The sequence below is a fragment of the Apodemus sylvaticus genome, chromosome 5 (assembly GCF_947179515.1).
Source record: "Apodemus sylvaticus chromosome 5, mApoSyl1.1, whole genome shotgun sequence".
Taxonomy (NCBI): domain Eukaryota; kingdom Metazoa; phylum Chordata; class Mammalia; order Rodentia; family Muridae; genus Apodemus; species Apodemus sylvaticus.
In genome coordinates this window covers 136,021,544-136,041,889 of record NC_067476.1, presented here as the reverse complement: position 1 = coordinate 136,041,889, position 20,346 = coordinate 136,021,544, and the positions used below count along the sequence as shown (strand labels likewise).

The 20,346-nt window shown below is 42.8% G+C and overlaps 1 protein-coding gene across 2 annotated transcripts in view; it reads left to right on the top strand.

Moving 5' to 3' along the window:
- Positions 1–20,346, top strand: part of Ninl (ninein like) — a 75,980-nt gene that overhangs the window by 9,422 nt on the left and 46,212 nt on the right. The gene's annotated exons all lie outside the window — the stretch shown is intronic.

The following is a 20,346-nucleotide window of genomic DNA, read 5'->3' as shown; positions in this document are numbered from 1 at the left end:
GGGTTGGTTTTGTTTGTTTGTTGACTTTTAATTTCTGTGGCGAATTTTGAGTTATGTCTTGGATTGTGAACTGCACCACATAGATGCTGTGGATTCTCGTAGAATATCTTGAACACTGGTGTTTGGTTTCCCTAGGGAGGCGGCCTCAGGTTGGGAACTGCCTACTGTGCAGCAGCTCGCTTTCATCCCAGGTTTCATCCTTTGCTGAGTGTTGGCAGCTGCCCGGCAGCTGCAGGGGTAGGACCATCTAAAGATTTAGGCAAAATTTATTTATAGGCTTTGTAAGTCTTTCTCTTTGTGGGTCTCAAGATTTTAGTCTTTTCTTATTTTCAGTTGCTGTGTTTATCTGTTACTCTATTTTATTATAAGAGAATGTTTGAGGCTGCTTTTTTGCTTTGTTTTAATTTGGTTTGGTTTGGTTTTTTGTTTTGCTTTGTTTTTAAATAGATGTTTGGATAGGAACTCTACAAGAATACCAACAGAGTCAACTAACCTGGACCCTTAGGGGCTCTCAGAGTCTGAACTACTAACCAAAGAGCTTACACAGGCTGGACCTAGGCCTCCCTGCACATAGCAGATGTGCAGCTGGGTCTTCATGTGGGCCCCAAACTGGAGCAGGGCTATCCCTAAAGCTGTTGCCTGTCTGTGGACATTGTTCCCCTAACTCAGCTGTCTTCTCTGGCCTCAGTGGGAGAAGTACCTAGCCCTGCAGACACTTGGTGTGCCAGGGTGGAGGGATACCTGGGGATGGAGCTCCACTCTCTCAGAGGTGAAGGGGGATGGGGGAGGGATTTGGGAGGGGGACTAGGAGGCAGGACAGCAATTGGGATGTAAAGTGAATAAATAAAAAATATTACTCATCTATTTTTAAAATATAAAAGAACAGCAGTTTGTCTGGCTCATAGTGTTAGATGCTATAAGTCCAAAACCAAGAGACTGTAGCACTTAAACCTCTGGCAAGGACCTCCTGGTGCTGACGTCAAAATAGCAGGAGCCAGTATAGAAGAGATCCCATGTAAAAGGACCAGGCTCACTCTCATAAAAGTTACCCTTTGAAGAACCTGTCTAGTTTCACTAGAACTACATTACTAACTTTTGAGGGATATCCACAGTGAACTGGTGCCCTCGGGCTAGACCCTGCCTCTTAGTAGTTCTAAATACCCCAGTGCGGCCCTGCTTGATACAAAAATCCCAGCATGTGGCTGAGGAAGAGCACGTTCAAGCATACCCAAAGGACCCACCAGTCCAGAACTTCTGGTTTCTTTGTATTTACTAAAACTGTTTAATCCATCCCCTCCTTCCCTCCTCACCCCTATTTTAAAATATTTATTTAATTTTGTGTATATGGGTATTTCACATGAATGTGTATGCATGTCCACTGCCTGCATGCCATGTTAGCCATCCAAGAATTTAGGATGTGATGAGGTACACAGCAGGTGCTTAGGACCTGCCTCTTGGTAAATGGATGGTAAATGGATGGTAAATGGATGCTTTATACCTTGCTTCCCCAGCCCCTTTTAAAGGAACTGGCTGTTTTGGCCAGGCTGGCTACACACTTCTGGGTTCCAGGGATTCCCCAGCTCTAGGCGCAAGACTGCAGCGACCTTTCTGTCTAAAACATGTGCTGTCTGTAGCTCATGCGCACACACTGTTGTACCTCTTCCCTGGTGACTTACCCTGCAAGTTACAGCGGACTGCTGATCTTTCATGCTTCTGCCCCGCAGAGCATTTTCCGTCATCTGGAGGAGGCTTAACAGTTGATAAGTGGCCCTGAGCCGTCAGGTTGGGGAGCCTGTGGACTCGGTTTTACTTACATGAAAGAAGCACCCAGGGTTTGACTATTTCTGTGGCTCAGTGCAAATCATCTCAGATGGTCACGTGTGCAGAACAAGGTTTCTTAGGTCTTTTGAGACAGACACTGCTTACAGGCAATTGCTGAAAACTAAAAGTAATGCAAAACATAAAGCTCTGGAGAATAATACAAGGCCTTGGAAACAAAGCAGAAGGTATAGTAAGCCTGTGACTTGTTTCTGGTGCTAGATGGAGGCAAAGAGCATGGTGGCTAGAGGCCTTCTTCATATTGTAAGTGTTTCTGCTTGAATGGAGGCCCAGAAACCACACAGCTCTGAGGGGAGAAGGTATCCCAGTGGAAGGGCCTCCTGAGACATGGAGGCCCAGGAACCACATAGCTTTAAGAGGAAACCTTCTCAGCAGAAGCTTGTAGCTTCCAGGGGAGAGCATCCCCAGCTGAGCTCAGGATCCTCAGCCCCTCTCCTCTTCACTGCTTCTCTTTGTTGTTGCTTTTCTTCTCAGAGAGTCACAGCAGGCGGAAAATCTCACAAAACAGAGTTACTGGAGGGTCCAGGGATGGCTGCCCTCTGCTTTCAGGAGTGAACATCAAGGAACTTGGCAAAGGGGCGGTGCTTATTATATAGGATGTATGAGGGGGCGGAGCCTCTCAGGGCAGAGATTTACAGAGTGAGGATTGGGATTTCAAGTCCTGAGTTTGGAGAAGTCAGTGAGGAGAGGCTCGGGATTAGTGGCTTTTTCTCCACCCCACCCCACCCCCCTTTCTCTGAGTCTGGCCCAAGGGTTAGGGTGTAAAGTCCTTTGGGGCAGCAGCTGGCTTAGACGACATCTTTGTGGGGCCGCTGGGAAGACTGGATAGGAGCTGCTGCTACTGTGAACAGCTCCTGTTGGGGCACTGGTTTCACAAAATCTGTAGGCTGAAGCAGGAAAGAAAGTGCCAGTAGACAGAGGCAGGAAAGGTGTAGGTCTCTGTGGACAGCTCCTGACAAGCACTTCCTGCTGAGGCAAGAAAGATGCACCACCACAGACAGGCTTGAAGGCTGCAGAGCTGCGGAGAAGTCGGTGGTGCTGCCCTCTATCAGGAGCCGCTGTTTTGAACAGCTCCTGTGCAGGGCAGTAGGCCATGCCACCAGACAGAACTGGGAAGGTTGTAGCAAGTTGAGAAGCCAAATAAATCTAATAATTGAGAACAGCTAGAGTTCAGACTAGCTCCCGACCAGGTTCCTACCCTGGAGCACGACCACAACACCCCACCATAGAGGACTATGACAGCCACATAACAGGAAAACCTAGAATTTTCCATGCCAATGAGGTATCTACATAGGCCCCGAGGGTTTAGCCAATGAGCTTCTCTTCCTGGGCATCCCTTCCTGCAAAAGGCTCATCCTCATCTGCTATGAATAAAACAGTTTGGACAAGCAGGGACCGACTCGTCCATCTAGAACCGCCTCAGGGGGTGGTGGCCTTTGTCTCCCATAGAAGCCCTTCTTGTAACCCTTCTGTACTTCTGGCACTCGCTCAGAGCTAAGCTGGAGTGCACCCATGTCCTGGGCTCATCACAGCCTGCAGGCTCCCATTCCCAACCTCTCATGGTCCCTAGCAGAGGATGGGAACCACCTTTCTCAACTCCTGATGGTTCACAGCGGCATCTGGGTGCACAGGGGTTCAAGAACCACAGACTTTATCCCAGCCCCTGCTGTTTTCACCCAGAGAAACAAACACGGACTGGGACCCCTGTCTTAGACTGTGTTTCACCTTCACTGAGTGGTATGTCGGAGACCTGACACCCCAGCAGCAAGGAAGAAACACAGCCTAACGCCCCTGCGTTTCACCTCCCCTGAGCGGCCCATCAGCAGCATTCTGACACCCCAATAGCAAGGAAGAAGCGCAAAAGACTCCTGTGGGACAGTTTACTGCAGCAGCCATAAGCTGGGCAGCAAGGAGGGGCCTGTGGCTGCTTTGACAGCTTTTATGGTGCAGAGGCTTTTTGTGGTGCACCGCTCAGGGACTACAGTAAGAAATGGGGTCACAGCTGTCTTGTTTACTGCTCTGTGTTGCCGCTCTCAAAGCCATCTGTACTAGGATATGCTATACCTCTTTCCACCTACTTATAACTGTCCCACAACATGTTTTTAAAGGTCTCTGGGGAGCACAGAGCTGGAGACATATCCTCCATTGTGCCATCAGCCCTGGGCAGCCAGCCACATCTGCCTTCCAGGCAAGGGGTGGACAGTCACAGCATCCAGAGCTTTGCGTGGGTCCTGCGGATGGTGGAGATGAGTGTTACTACTGTTATTGTTGAGGAAGGATGGGCTGTGAGCCTATGCCCGCCTGATGAGAGGAAGGCCAGAAACTCAGGTGGTAAGCTGTAAGCCTGGTGCTGCAGAGGCCAGAACGCAGCAAAAGCAGCCAGGGACTTTAACTGCTGAATCATGTCCTCTGCTTTGCTCCCCCCACCCATTTTTGAAACAGGGTTTTTCTTGTATTGAAGTTACAGGTCTTCTGCCCCCCGACTCCTAAGTACAGGAATATAGGTATTATACCCACAAGACTGATTTTCTATTAGTCTTCTGGCTGCTGTGAATGTGAGGACCTCTCAGTGCCCCTGTGGCTGTCTGTTACTTCCAGAATCCTCCTGCTCTGTGCATACTTTCTGGTGCTTTCTTGAGGTGGCTCTTTGTGTTTTGCCTTTTGCGTTTTGTCCAGTGTAAAGGCTAATGCTTCTGATAGGGTCCAGGAGTGTCCTAGTGGCTTTACCAGCTATTCCATTGCTCTATTGCCCTGTGGATCTATTTCTAGGATCCATCATATCCTAGAAATGAGCCTTCCTAGCTTTGTGGGACATGATAACATTTAATAAATAATATATAGTTCCCAACATGGACAAAATTTGATGGTTGGCCAGTGGAAAAGTTGTTAAGCAGAATTCCTGGAAAAGAGTTGTGTCTGTAAAGGCTGATTGACTGATTAGAACGCATTTCAGTGTTCTACAGAGGTTGCAGTGTGCAAGTCCAGAGCCTAATTATTATTTATCTCCAGCTTTCTTGAAGCCTCCTTCAATCAGACCTAGCATCTTGGGACTAACAGATAAAAAACATTCTGGAATGCATTAGCTTAACAAAATCCTAATCTTTCACCAATAAAAGGGCAAGAGTATTGATATCCAAGGTCTATTACAGAGGGCTTTCCAACTTGCTATAATCTGCCTGCCTGATGTGTCCACCAATGTATTTTTAAAAGTGACTTGATTTGTGGCTTTTTTGTTCTCTTGCTAAAAAATTTGTGAGTTGATGCCTCATTAGAAAATGGTACTTGGGGAGACCCACATCTGTATTCCTAGGACATGACATTCATCTTTGGCTGTAGAATAAACCATGTCTTATATTCCTTTGAGACAAGAACTGTTGCTTTCATTGAAACCAGGGTCTTCATCTGTGAATGTGTCACTTTGACTAGATTATAGCCCCTATGGCTTTAAAATCTATTCAATATTTTGTGTGGGTTTCATAAAACCTTATAGAAAATTGAAATTTTCTTTGGTCAGACACTGATTTGCATTGTATAAGATTTGTGATATAATTCAAATATAAATTTAAACATGTATCTATCAATTTTATGACATGTTAAAGCATGTGTGTGGATTGTATGGAACTGAAGTGTCTGAGTAAAGTTTTCTTTTCAAGGTTCTGCAATTTAGTATGTTGCCAAGACTGGTTTTGAACTTCCATACATAAGTGGTTCTTCCACATCTGCCTTCCAGGAAGCTATGATTATGGTATATTCCTGGATGATTAACCTTTGAATTGCAGTTATGAAGGGGGAAAATCAAATGTATAAAAACTATAATGTACTTCATTACACTGTGCTTTGTGATTTCCAAGAGAAATATCACTTTCCAAGGGAATTCCTACAAATATTGGGGCCAGAAAATGTTTTAAAGCCATTTGAAAGAAATTTTTATCATCTTCAAAGTACTCCTCAAATACTGCATCATAGAGTAATAACTGTTGTTTTTGCTAAGGATGCTGTAGTGGAATCTTTTGGACATGTCAATGTGTCTTCTTTTACTCTGGATGATAGTTATGAGTGTGTTTGCTTTATAAACACATGCACACGCACACACACACACACACCAGCCCTGCCTGGGAAATTCACACCTGCTTTCCTAAAGTACTTGCTGCAGCCTGCCTTGGCTGCTCTAGGGAGCGTTGCTTGTGAATTCTCTGCATCTTTTGGGGATTGGACATTTGACCCTCCCTCACACAGGAGAGTCTCCCTCAGTCGTTTTGCTCTGACCTTCCTGTTTTACTGCAGGATATGCTGGACTCAGAAGCACCATGGGTAAGATCAGAGCCCTATCTTCTCCATGTTTGTCCCTGAGAGGCTCACCCTCCTCACTGCCATCTGGTGGGGAAAACCTATCATAGGCAGGTTCCCCACCCAGGTTCCTGGATGATGAATATCTGTGTTTGTCTTTAAAAAATGTTACCAGATTGTAGTTCAGGCAAATGCTGATGCTGACCTAGCTTATTTACTTAAGACTAACTCCTCTCCCTCTGGACTTTGGAAAAAACTATTTGTTTTGCTATGGAAAATTACTACAGTTATTATTTTCTTTCTTTCTTTCTTTCTTTCTTTCTTTCTTTCTTTCTTTCTTTCTTTCTTTCTTTCTTTTTTGTTTGTTTTTTGAGATGGGGTCTCATGTAGCCCAAGTTGACCTCAAACTTTCTGTATAGCCAAGGATAACCTTAAACTTTTTATCTTCTGCCACCACCTAGTGAGTGCTGGTATTACAAGAGCGTGCTACTTATATCATACCCAGTTTATGGGCTGCTGGGGATTGAACCCGAGGCGTCATACATGCTCGGGAACAGTCTAGACTACTGAGCCACATCCACACCCCCTGATTTTTCTTTATAATTGTCTTTGATAATGAAGGAAGTTAGAGAGATAGCAAAGCCCAAAGGAGAGAGGACAGCAATGGCTGCTCCTGAATGTCCCCAGCCCTGACAGAGACCACTGTCAGCCAGTGTGTGGCTCTATTTAAAATGCCACTTCTGCAGCCCTTGCTTTATATCACATGCATCTTTTCCAGGAACATTTTAAGGCCAGTTAAGATTCTCATACTTAAAAAAAAAAAATGGTAGGAACTAGCTTTCAGTATAGTGGGACTTTGAATGGGAAGGCTGGTAAGAAGAGAGGCTGAGTTGATGTGAGAATTCCTGAGACACTCAGTGGGGACCTGGGCTGACCCTCCTGGGTGTCATTGGTTCTAGCCAGACTCTGCTTAGCCAAGCTCATTGCACAGCAAGAGCTGTTGATCTTAACAAACGAGCAGAGCTCTGTGCAAGTTGCCCTCGAAGCTGCAAGAATGGCCCTTTGTACTAGTGCACACCTATTTTAATTCCAGCCCTCCCCACGTGGTGTAAGACCTTGTCTCAAAAATGGCGAACAAACCATAAACCAAACAAAGCTGTAACAGAAAATAACGACTATTCCTTTCGTCTCCTTTTCCTGCTGGTTCACTGCCCCTATTTTTCTCTCTGGGTACCCCTTTGAGGCAGCCCTGGGTTTTGTATCAGGGTAATACTGGCTTCATCAAAACAATTTGGTAGCATTTCTTCCTTTTTCTTTGTAGAATTATTTGACTTGGTAACTCCTGCAGTCTGTCTAGCTTGGAACTTTTAAATTTTTTACTAGTAGGTATTTCTTACTGCTGGATTGATTTAACTCTTTTGTCAAGTGTGCCTAGAAATGCATCCATTTCTTTTAGATTTTTCAGTTTGGTAGAATATGTCCTTGTGATGTTCTGAACGTCATTGATATCTGTTGTAATATCTCTGTTGATCTCTGATTTAGCTTAGTTGGCCTGAGAGCATGCTTTGTTCATCTTCACAAAGCGCCAACTCATTGTTGCATTAATGATTTGTATTATATCTATACTATTTTCTGCTCAGATTTCTTCCTCCCCATCTTCTGCTTCTGTGTCTGACATGTTTCTCATGATGTGTTATCCAACTGTTCCTGTTAGATCTGATTTTTTTTTTGATGTAGACACAGCTATAACACCCCTTTCTTTATCATATCCCATAGGATTTTAGATGCAGCATTTTCAACTGTGTGATAGACAAACACCATTACAGTTCTTCTTTTCTAGTTCTACCCACAGTCCCATTATCCTGGGTAGGGGACATCAACACCTGCATGAGTAGGTTTGGAAACCTAAGACACCTACATGTCTAGGAAGAGGAATTTTTGGGGTTAGGCCTAAAAATTTAAGAGATGCAAACCTGTCACCATAAGGATGACAGCGATAGTGAGTTACTACTTGACCAGCCTGTGCTTCATAACAGCAACCTGCTACAGAGAAAGAAAGGGCCAGGAGATCCCACCATTGTGTCAGGATAGGTAAAATGAGAGGGTAATATACTGAGCAAAGGAAGCCATGAAAGGAGGAAAACATTCAATACAGGATCCTAACATGAGATGCTAAAATGTTGGCCTAAGGATGGAAATGAGCCAGCGTAGCAGGAAGAAGTCAGAGAAGTACTGCAGGCAATGAATGTGGTGGATTATTGGGAATAACCCAGGTTCTAGTCTCCTGGACTACTAGTATGATGAGATGATGTATCAATAAATAGTGGTGGCATTTGGTGGCTTAAATATATAATAAAAATTATTTTGAAAATAAAATAATAATCTTTTTTTTTTTCGTGACAGGGTTTCTCTGTATATCCCTGGCTGTCCTGGGACTCACTCTGTAGACCAGGCAGGCTTCAAACTCAGAAATCCACCTTCCTCTGCCTCCCAAGTGCCATCACTGCCCAGCTAAAATAATAATCTTTGTATACCACATAGAGATTCTTGTGTGGAACTCTTGGTAACACTTCTGCAGGCACAGCATGGTACCCAGCTCTCTGTCCACATCCCAGTGGTTCATGTTCACCCAGACACACAATGCCTAATATCAGCAACCATTTGGCTTTCAAACTCTGGGTCCTTTGAAAATGGTTTCAGTTCAGCAGGCATGTAGTGATGTCACTGCTGCGTGCGATGCCAACATAAAGAGCCCACATAACTGGCACTGTTCTGCGTGTGACTCTTGTGGATGGCAGTCTTTCTTGGGACTTTCTGCTGGGGAAGTGGTGTCCATGCCTAGGTGACTAAGGGGGCAGTCACACCAGCTATCTCTCCTTGCTCCACATACACAGCAGTGGAGGTCGACTTGAGAAACACCTTGGCTCCTGCCAAGACAGTGAGGAATCACCCTCAATAAAATCTCCAAATTGCCTCAGACACTGTTCCCCTACAATAAGGGATCAGAAAAACATCCCGAGTGTTCCCCGAATCAGCAGACATTTTTAATTGTTCCTCTCTGTCCATGCACTTGTGGGTCTAGATCTGGTCCCACTTCTCTGTCAGTCAGCAGGACCCTCTTCCATCAAGGAGACGTGAAAACCGGGTTTTGGTAAGAATTACAAAAAGACCAATTGTTCATAACCCTGTAACTGACCACTCCTTTGTGATGGCCTGAGCCAGGAAACCTCACCTGTGTGCCTCTCTGCCACCCACGGTGTCTGTGCTCAAGAAGGTGGCCCTTTCCTAGGACCCTGCAGGTGAGGCTGGCTACAGGCCTTGTTTTGTATTGAGTATTTTCTGCAGTTTCCACATCAGGCTTTGGAATGTTAATGGATTGGTGCCAGAAACCTGGCCTTTCTCAGCCTGCAATGGAGATAACAAGGTAGCAGCAGCCAGGGCAGCAAGGACAGTGCCTGCCAGGTAACAGTTTTGTGGGAAAACTGACCAACATAAGCCAAACAGTTTGCCGACCCTAGAAAATAGGGTCAGGAGGTGGAGGAACCCAGTTTCTCCTTAGCCACATTTGAAGGTCTCTGGGTCTTTCTACTTGGTGGGAATGGAACAAGTCACCATGGACCACACTGTCATATCAGGGATCGAGTCTGTTTTACCATCAACATTTCCCTGACCCCCTGCAATAATTCTTACCAGCACCTTCTCTGAACTAAAGTAGCAAGAACTTCAGTACATAGGTAAGCCTCACCTTGCACATGCCTGGGTACCTTGGGCAAACTGGGGAACAAGGCCCATACTGGCTTCCCATGACCCCTAGAAAGCAGTACAATAGGTAGCTGATGTTTCAGACAGGAGTGAAGACAAGAGAAAACTGATTTGGGGGGACATTTCCAGAATGGGGAGTCACTCAAAATATGAAATTACCTTGTTTGTAATGTGGATTCTCCCCACTTCAAGGAAACTTCATTAGCATCAGTTGTGTGTGAAGCACATTAGGAGTGGCGCTGCTGTCTCTCTCTCTCTCTCTCTCTCTCTCTCTCTCTCTCTCTCTCTCTCTCTCTCTCTCTCTCTCTCTCTCCTCTCTCCCCCCTCTCTCTCTTCCTCTCTCCTCCCCCTCCCCTCTCCCCTACTCTCTCCCCCCTCCTTCTCCCTCTAACCCCTTTCACTCTGTATGTGTGTGTGTGGGGGGGGGGAAATATGTTTTCAACCAGATATAGTAAAGGATTCTCATCAAATGACTCATGTGTGAATGCAGTATGCACAGTCAGAGACTAGGGCTGGTAGCTGGGTAAGGGCCTCAGGATCTCCCATTGTGACTGTGCAGTGGCCAGGATGCTATGGAGGCCTGCAGCAGAGCTGTGGGGCTGAGCTGTCTCTGCCTCTCTGTATTCACTTCTGGATTCCAGATGTGCTTTCACTGCTTCTCAGTTCCGTGGCTGCCTCTAACCTGGTCACACATGTACCTCTTGGACACATGGGACAGGTCAGTTCCTCTGGGTTCCTTCCTCTGCCTCCAGGACCCCTGTCCCCTCGGCTCACAGGAACACCTGGAGACAGGCAGCTGAGCTGTGCATGAAGGGTCTCTAAAGTCTGGTGTTTCTTCTCAGTTTCCTTGGTAATCACCAGCAATCCACTGCTTTTTCCAAGGCTTCTGAGTCCTGTACAGAGCGAGGCACTGGGCCAGGGTTATTCTGGGACTTCTTCACAGTGTGGAGCTCCCTATGGGGCATGGGCAGAACATAGCTCAGACCACCTTCCCAGAATATTCCCTCAGTCCCCAGGGTTCTGGAGGTTGGGAAGTCAGGATAAATGTCTGTCTGGAAATGCACAACATACCACAGACTGCTTTCTTGTTCTCACAAGTCATTTGGCTGTGAGTCTTCACACAGGAAAGTTTAAACTTACAATCCATCATGATGGAAATAATTGGTAACCTACAAAAACACCTCGCCTCTTAATGATGTCTCAACAGGGTTATCAAGCAACACATAGTAACGCAATATACCCCATGCACATTAGCTGGTTACCATTGGAGGTGCCCATCGACTTAGCTGAAGTTAGGTAGTAACTTAGTTGAAGTTAGGTAACTACTACTGAGTAGTAGTTAGGAAAAGGGAGAAATGTCTTTGGTAAGTTGAGTATAGCTCAGGTATATAAGTTGTCCTGCTGAGATGAAAGAAACCAAGTTATAAGAGTATAATATATACAAAATGAGAATAGATATGAGAGTCTTCGTAAATAACAAGCAGTGTGAGGAGATACATGGTGAATGTTTTATCAGAGATAGTGTATTCGTTTGAGACAAGAGAGTTCAAGAATTCATAAACTTTTCCAGTGAGAAATCTCTCTTCTCTTAGAGATTAAGAATAGCACATAAATGGTTACTTTTTCAATTATTTATTTATTCAATTTATAGCGTGGTTGCAGCCCCCTTCTCCCTTTCTGCCCTCTTATAGCCCCTCCCCCACTTCCTCCTTTGATAAGGGAAAGACCTACCCCCTGGGTATCACTCCAACCTGGCCCATGAAGTCGTGGCAAGACTAAGCTCGTCCTCTCCCACTGAGGCCAGACATGGCAGCTCAGGGGAACAGGATCAGATTTAGGGATAGCAGCCACATCAGTTATTAGGGGACCCACATGAGGACTGAGCTGCGTATCTGCTACCTATGGGCAGGGTGTCTAGGTTCAGCCCATATCTTTGGTCCGTAGTTCAGTTTTTAGGAGCCCAAACAGTCCAGGTTGGTTGACTGTTGGTCTTCCTGTGGAATTCATATCCCTTCCCGGTCCCTCAGTCCTTCCCCAACTCTTGAACAAGACTTTCCCAGCTTCATCTGATGTTTGGCTGTGAGTTTCTGTATCTGTTTCAGTCAGATCTTGGGTAATGCATCTCAGAGGACAGTTGTGCTAGACTCCTGTCTACAAGCATGGTTCTTGCCCATGGGATGGGTCTCAAGCTGGGCCAGTCATTGGCTGGCCGATCCCTCAGTCACTGCTCCAACTTTGTTTCTGAACTTCTCATAGGCAGAACAATTTGGGCTTGAAGGTTTTGTGAGTGGGTTGGTGCCTTTCTTATCCCTGCACTGAGGGTCCTGCCTGGCTACTGGAGGTGCACGCTTCAGGTTCCATATCCCTCACTGCAAGGAGTCTCAACTAGAGTCACCCCATAGATACTTGGGAGTTTCCCCGATCCCAGGTCTCAGGCACATCCTAGAGGTGACCCCATTGCCAGCTACAGATTTCCATTCGGGAACTTCTCTCCTACTTTCCTCCCACATGTGACCCTGATCCTCCTACAGTCCCCATCCCCATCCCCATCCCCTCTCCCACTGAATTCCCTCCCTCCATATGCCTCTGATGACTATTTTATTTCCCCCTTTGAGTGAGATTCAAGCATCCTCACTTGGATCTTCCTTGATACTTAGCTCCTTTGGGTCTATGGATTGTAACATGTGTATCCTGTACTTTATAGCTAATATCCACTTATAAGTGAGTACATACCATGCATGTCCTGTTGGGTTTGGTTTACCCCACTTTGGATATTTTCTAGTTCCATCCATTTGCCTGCAAAATTCATAATGTCTTTGTTCTTTATAGCTGAGTAGTATTCCATTGTGTAAATGAACCACATTTTCTATATCCAGTTTTTGGCTGAGGGATATCTGGGTTGTTTCCAGTTTCTGGCTATTCTGAATAATGCTGTGATGAACATAGCAGAGGATGCGTCAGTAGGGTATAGTTGGAGCATCTTTTGGGTATATGCCCAGGAGTGGTATAGCTGGATCTTGAGGTAGATCAATTCCCATTTTTGTGAGGAATTGCCATATTGATTTCCACAGTGGCTGTACAAGTTTGCACTCCTACCAGCAACAGAGGAGTGTTCCCCTTGTTCCATATCTTCACCAGCATGTGCTGCCATGTGAGTTTTGGGCCTTAGCCATTCTGATGGGTGTAAGGTAGACTCTCAGAGTCAGTTTGACTTGCATTTCCCTGGTGACTAAGGACGTTGAACATTTCTTTAAGTGTTTCTTGGCTATTAGAGATTCCTCTGTTGAGAATTCTGTTTAGCTCTACACCCATTTTTTGATTGAGTTATTTGGCCTGTTGACAGTGAACTTAAGTTTTTTTATATGTTTTGGATATCGGCCCTTTTTTGGATGTAGGGTTGCTAAAGACCTTTTCCCAATCTGTGGGCTATTGTTTTGTCCTATTGATAGTGTCTTTTTCTTACAGAAGTTTTTCCTTTACAGAAGTTCTAAATGAGATTCCATTTATTAATTGTTGAGCTTAGTGCCTGAGTTATTGATGTTCTGTTCAGGATGTTGTCTCAAGAACCAATGCATTCAAGGCTATTCCCCACTTGGACTTGAGTTTTGTGCAGGGTGATGAATATGGATGAATTTGCATTCTTCTACCTGCCGACATCCAGTTAGACCAGCACCATTTCTTGAATTTGCTTTCTTTTTTCCTATTGTATTATTTTGGCTTCTTTGTCCAAAATCTAGTTAGGTGTTGGTCTTCGATTCAATTCCAGTGATCAGCCTGTCTGTGTATATACAAATTCCATGCAGTTGTCATTACTATTGCTCAGTAGTACAGATTGAAATCAGAGATATTGTTGATACCTCCAGAAATTCATTTATTATACAGGATTATTTTAGCTATCCTAGACTTTTGTTTTTGCATATGAAGTTGAGTACTGATCTTTTAAGGGCTGTAAAGAATTGTGTTGGTTAGCTGAAATACCCAGCAAAGGGGAGATAGAACCTGTAGAAACCATCTCCAATAGATAGGCATCACCCCCAGTTGAGGGATAGGGCCATTCACCCATCTCAAAAAATTTAACCCAAAATTGTTTCTATCTAAAGGAAATACAAAGACAAAAAAATGGAGCAGAGATGCAAGGGAAGGCCATCCAGAGACTGCCCCACGCAGGGATCCATCCCACCTGCAGACACCAAACCCAGATACTATTGCTGATGCCAAGATGTACTTACTGACAGGAGCCTGGTATTGCTGTCCCCTGAGAGATTCTGCCAGCATCTGACCAATGTAGATGCAGATACTCACAGACAACTAGCATACTGAGCCCAGGGACTCCAGTGGAAGAGTTAGGGCAAAGACTGAAGGAGCTGAAGGGAACTGCAACCCCATAGGAAAAACAACAGTATCAACTATCCTGACCAGTCAGAGCTCCCAGGGACTAAACCATCATCCAAAGAGTACATACACATGGAGAGACCCATGGCTCCAGCTACATATGTAGCAGAGGATTATATTATCTGGCATCAATGGGAGGGGAGGCCCTTGGTCCTGTGGAGGCTTAATACCCCCGTGTAAGGGGATACTAGAGTAGTGAGGCAGGATGGGGGTGGGGGACCACCCTCATAGAGGCAAAAGGAAGAGGGGAATGGGATGGGTGGTTGTGGAGGGGAAACCAGGAAGGGAGACAACATTTGAAATGTAAATAAATAAAATAACCAAATAAATAAAGTTAGCAGAATGAAACATTAGCTCAAATTAGTACGCCTATGGCCACAGTTACTATGATAAAAGAGAGAATTTAGTCACAAATAAAATAAAATTAAAGACAAAACTACTCTGTCCTCAATAACTTTGGAAAAATAATACAAATTTAACTTACTGCTTTAAAATTCTTAATCTGACAGTTGGTATTTTGACCCAAAACTTTTGGGGTGTAGAGTCATGTTTTCCTTAGTTTGAGAATCAAAGGTTGGATTGTCAATAAGACAATTAATAAAAACTTGTATATGGTTTTTAACCTGTGAGAAATACAATAAAAATGGTCAACATTTTAAAAAGAAGAATTGTGTCGGACTTTTGATGGGAATTGCATGGAATCTGTAGATTGCTTTTGGTAAGATGGCTGTTTTCACTATGTTAATCCTGCCTATCCATGAGCATGGGAGATCCTTCCATCTTCTGATATATTCAAATTCTTTCTTCATCAACTTGAAGTCCTTGTCATACAGGTCTTTCACTTGCTTGGTCAGAGTTGCACCCAGATATTTTATATTATGAAGAGTGTTGTTTCCACAATGTCTTTCTCATTTGTATAAAATATTTACCATTTGTATAAAAGAGCTACTGATTTTTTAAATTAAATTTGTATCCAGCCACTTTGCTGAAAATGTTTATCATCTGTAGGAGTTCTTTGGTAGACTTTTTTGGGGTCATTTACATATACTATCATATCATTTGTGAGTTGCAAAAATTCTTTCCAAATTGTATCCCATTGATCCCCTTTTGTTGTCTGAATGTTCTATCTGGAACTTCAAGTACTATATTGGAGAGATAAGGAGAGAGTGGGCAGCCTGGCTTTGTCCCTAATTATAGTAGAATTGCTTTCAGTTTCTCTTCATCTAATTTGATGTTGGCTGTTGGTGAGCTGCATATTGCCTTGATTGTGTTTAGGTATGAGAGATCCCTGAGCTCTTCAAGACTTTAAACATGAAGGGGTGTTGTAGTTTTCAAAAGTTTTTTCAGCATCTAATGAGATGGTCATTTTTTTTCAGTTTGCTTATTTGATGAATTACTTTGATAGATTTTTGTATATTGAAAAATTCCTGCATCCCTGGGATGAAGCCTACTTGATGGTAGCTGATGATGTTTTTGATGTGTTCTTATATTCGGTTTGTGAGTATTTTATTGAGTATTTTTGCATAAATGTTCATAAGGAAATTGTTATGAAATTCTTTCATTATTGAGACTTTGTGTGGTTTAGAAATCAGGTTGACTGTGGCCTCATAGTTTAGCAATGTTCCTTCTGTTCCTCTTTTGTGGAATAGGTTCGGAAGTATTAGGATTAGCTCTTATTTGAAAGTCTTGTTGAATTCAGTACTAAAACTATCAGGCCCTAGACTGATAGTTGTTTGTTTAGGAGACTTTTAGTGACTGCTTCTATTTCCTTAGGTGTTTTATAGAACAATTTAGATTGTTTACCTGATTTTGATTCAAATTTAGTAAGTGTAATCTATCCAGAATACTCTCTATTTAGATTTTCCAATTTTATGAAGTACAGGTTTTTGATGTAAGACCTAATGATTGTTGGGGTTTCCTCAGTGTCTGTTGTTATATCCCCCTTTGCATTTCTGACTTTGTTAGTTACGATTGTCTTTCTGCCTTTTAGTTAGTTTGGCTAAGGGTTTGTCTATCTTGTTTATTTTCTCAAAGAACCAGCTTTTGGTTTCCTTGATTCTTTATATTGTTCTCTTTGTTTCTAATAGATTGGCTTCAGCCATGAGTTTATTTGCTTATATCTACTCCTCTTGGGTTTGTTTGCATCCTTCTGTTCTAGAGCTTTCAGGTGCGCTATTAAGTTACTAGTATAAGAACTCTCCAATTTCTTTATGAAGGCACTTAGTGCTATGAAGCCTCTTAGCACTGCTTTCATTGTGTCCCATATGTTAGGTATGTTTCCATGAGTGTGTAGGCTTTCTGGTGTTTCTATTATTCTTGACATCCAACTTTAATTCATGGTGTCTGATAAAATTCAAGGTATTAGTTCAGTTTTCTTGTATCTGTTGAGGCTTGTTTTGTGATTGAGTATACGGTCAGTTTTGGAGAGGGTTCCATGAGGTGCTGAAAAGAAAGCATATTCTTTTCTGTTTGGGTAAAATGTTCTATAGATATCTGTTAGGTCCAGTTGATTCATAATGTCAGTTAGTTTCATTATTACTATGTGTAGTTTCTGTGTACTCTTAGGGTCTATAGGACATCTGCCCAGGTCCTTCTGGCTTTTAGAGTCTGTGTTGAAAAGTTAGGTATAATTCTGATAGTTCTTCTTTTATATGTTACTTGGCCTTTTTCTTTGCAGCTTTTAATAGTCTTTCTTTGTTCCATACATTTAATATTTTGATTATTATGTGGTAGGAGAAATTTTCTAAGCTTCTTGTACGTTTATAGGCATCTGTTTCTTTAGTTTAGGAAAATTTTCTTCTATGATTTTGTTGAGATATATTTTCTGGGCCCTTGATCTGGGGATCTTCTCTTTCTTCCTTTCTGTTATTCTTAGGTTTGGTCTTATTATAGTGTACCAAATTTCTTGGATATGTTGTGTTAGAAAGCTTTCAGATTTAGCATTTTCTTTGATCAATGTATCAATTTCTTCCATCATAAAGAGAGTCCCTGCAAGGAGCTGTGATGCAAAGGCTGACAGTAATGTGGGAGGTTGAACTATTCCAACTCCAGCACCAGGGTGTCTTGGGCCATGGTCAGCCCTGTTAATAGCTGTGCATTACCCTTCTCTGCATGTGCTTAACATCGTCCTGACTATCAGGTAGATCCTTTGCCAACCAAAGGCTAAAGGTGCCATCAGACAGCATGTGAGGCCTCTATCTGGGACTTTCCTGCTTTCCTGTAACTCACTTAGCTGGTGTTTCCACCAGTGTATTAGGAAGGTGGCTTGATTCATGATTTTCTTCGTTCTCTTACTGTAAAACCTCATGGAACGTTTACTACATTGGAAGATAAAATTGGGTAACCTGAATCTGTGTCCCACATACTTGGCTGCAGTATAAACTATGTCTTATCCCCTTTGGGGTAAGAATTCTGTTTCATGCCCCTGGCTCAGGCTCTGAGCAGTTAGTGTTTGTTCCTCACAGAGTGAGGTGTTTTCATTTGTATTTTTGTCTTTATATTTGGCCTTTTTGCCTCTATACAAGCGAGTATTTTCATTTTCTAAGTAATCTAAGATTCTACTGCATCAACATTATTAGTCCTTGCTACTGGATCCGGTGCATACACTGACTGTAACGTCAGCAGCTGAGGGGGATGGGTGTGGAGCAAGCACTTCCGTGTTTTAGGTTACTTGACAGACGTTAAAGATAGTGTTAGTGACCCTTTACAACCAGGTTTAAGCAGCTCAGATGTAGAGTGTCTCTTGGGTCAAACAAACATGAATCCCATGTTGTTTGTGATCTGGGTGAAGTCCTAGCATTTGCAGAACCTGTTTGGGTCCCTTTGTACTTCTGCAGAATGTTATAAACATTATGAGGCTCAACAGAGAGGGAACTGTTGAGAACAAATGCGTTTGTAGAATATCAGCAGATAGTACTTATAAAGCTTTACAAAAAGCAACAATTGTCACACTAATTTGAAAATTAAGTACTTGTTTATAGATTTGCCAGTGACAAGGAGGCATTATTTAGGATGTCATGCATCATAGCCTAGCTAATTATTTCTGCTAAAGAGACTAGTCATAAAACAGAATTGTACAAGCATATACCCTGAAATAGCATCGTTAACAAGTGTGTTTTAGAGAATGCCATTTTAGGGAGCCTTTTTTTTAAGCATTGAAGTTTAGAATGCTAATCATACGTACAAAAGAGCAAGCTCTACTCAGCATCATTATTATACAGAAGAGGTTCACAGAAGTCTAGTCACCTTCTGCCATTGAAGTAAAATTTGAGATCTTTAGGATAATATAACTACAGCATTGATAAATGTAAGAATTTAGGCCTCTCGAGAAGATTACCCATAAGCAGCAGGACTTACTTACAGGGCCACGATTACTTGATACAGCTGATGAGAAATGAGTCTTAACATGGCCAGGACTAGGGGGTCTCAGCAGTACCGAGACTGAGACAAGTTTGTGCCAAGCAATGAGACTTTGTATACCCCTATCAGAAACAGAATATAACCACAGTTCTCAAGATCAGTACAATGATAGTTGCCAGGATACAATGATGCTTACAAGCTATACAGGATACATAAGATCAGTGTCTAAGACCAGCTATATGCTTTGTTGACTTAGTAGGAACACAGATTTACAAGGAGACCTAAACATTTCACTGCCTGAGGGAGTAGATCAGTTTCTCAGGGACTGAAAGGCACACAGTGCCCTAGGAGCCATGAACTCTAACCTGAAAAACCTATGACACGTGCCTCTTGAAGGAGCTAGACCAGACCAACTCTATGTTTCCCTGCAAGTATCAGTACTTGCAAAGAGATCATGTGACAGTATATCTTACATATTTAATAACTAAATACTGATTCAGTTGAGGCAAATATATTAAAGGATAGGGTTTAAAAAAACAAAATGAGCCAGTACATGAGGAATGTGTATTAACCCTGGTAGTAGGGAGGCAGAAGCAGGTAGATCTGAGTTCAGAGCCTGCCTAGTCTAAATCAAATTCCTGTCTAACCAGGGATACCTAAAGGACCCTGTCTCAAAGAAATGTATATATGTGTGCATGTCCAAAGAGCAGGTTTTACATCAGAATATACTAAAAACAGCATTCATGAGTCACTTTGCACATATTAACTTAAATGCTTTTACATTTGCAAACTTTGATTTAACATATAATGTGTAGACATATAATTCTGAAAGCCACAGATACATGGGCCATTATATCTTCTAAAAAGTAATTTAAAATAGTGCTTATAATGTCTCCTTTAAAAGACTTTAATACAGCCGGGCAGTGGTGGCGCACTCCTGTAATCCCAGCAATCTGGGAGGCAGAGGCAGGCGGATTTCTGAGTTCGAGGCCAGCCTGGTCTACAGAGTGAGTTCCAGGACAGCCAGGGCTATACAGAGAAACCCTGTCTCAAAAAAACCAAATCCAAAAAACCAAACCAAAACAAAACAAAACAAAAAAAACCAAAACCAAAACAAAACAAAACAAAAGAACACTGACTGCTCTTTTACTTCCAGGGTACCTGACAAAATACCAATGCACATAAAGTAAAAATAAATAAAGTTTTAATAAAGAATTTTTTGCTGTAGATTAAAAAGTAATGTTCTGGTTGCATTGATGACTTTTTATTAGAGCACTAATATCTTTAAAGATACTTAAATATTATTTTATAACCCAAATACAGATTTTTACAAGCTTTTCAATTGATTTTTGATTGTGTTTATTTGTCAGGGTATGAGTGGGTAACGGTACAGTGTAGTGATATGAGTGAAGGTATTTGTGTAGGCCGCGTGCATTAGGCCCCCTGGAACTGACAGTGTAGGGTCTGTGAGGCACCCTGTGTGGATGCCGGGAGTTGAACTTCCGTCCTCTCTCATCAGCAGAAAAGGCATTTTTAACCATTCTTTCTAACCCCACACACTCCAGATTTTTATAACTAGGGATGAGATGCTAATTTATGTCTTGTAGTCTTTGCAGCCTTTGCCCAAATCTGTGTTAAGGTGGAGCAAGGTCTCATGATTACAGAAAGATGCAGCAGTATCAATTGCATGACAATCTGAAGTTTTCT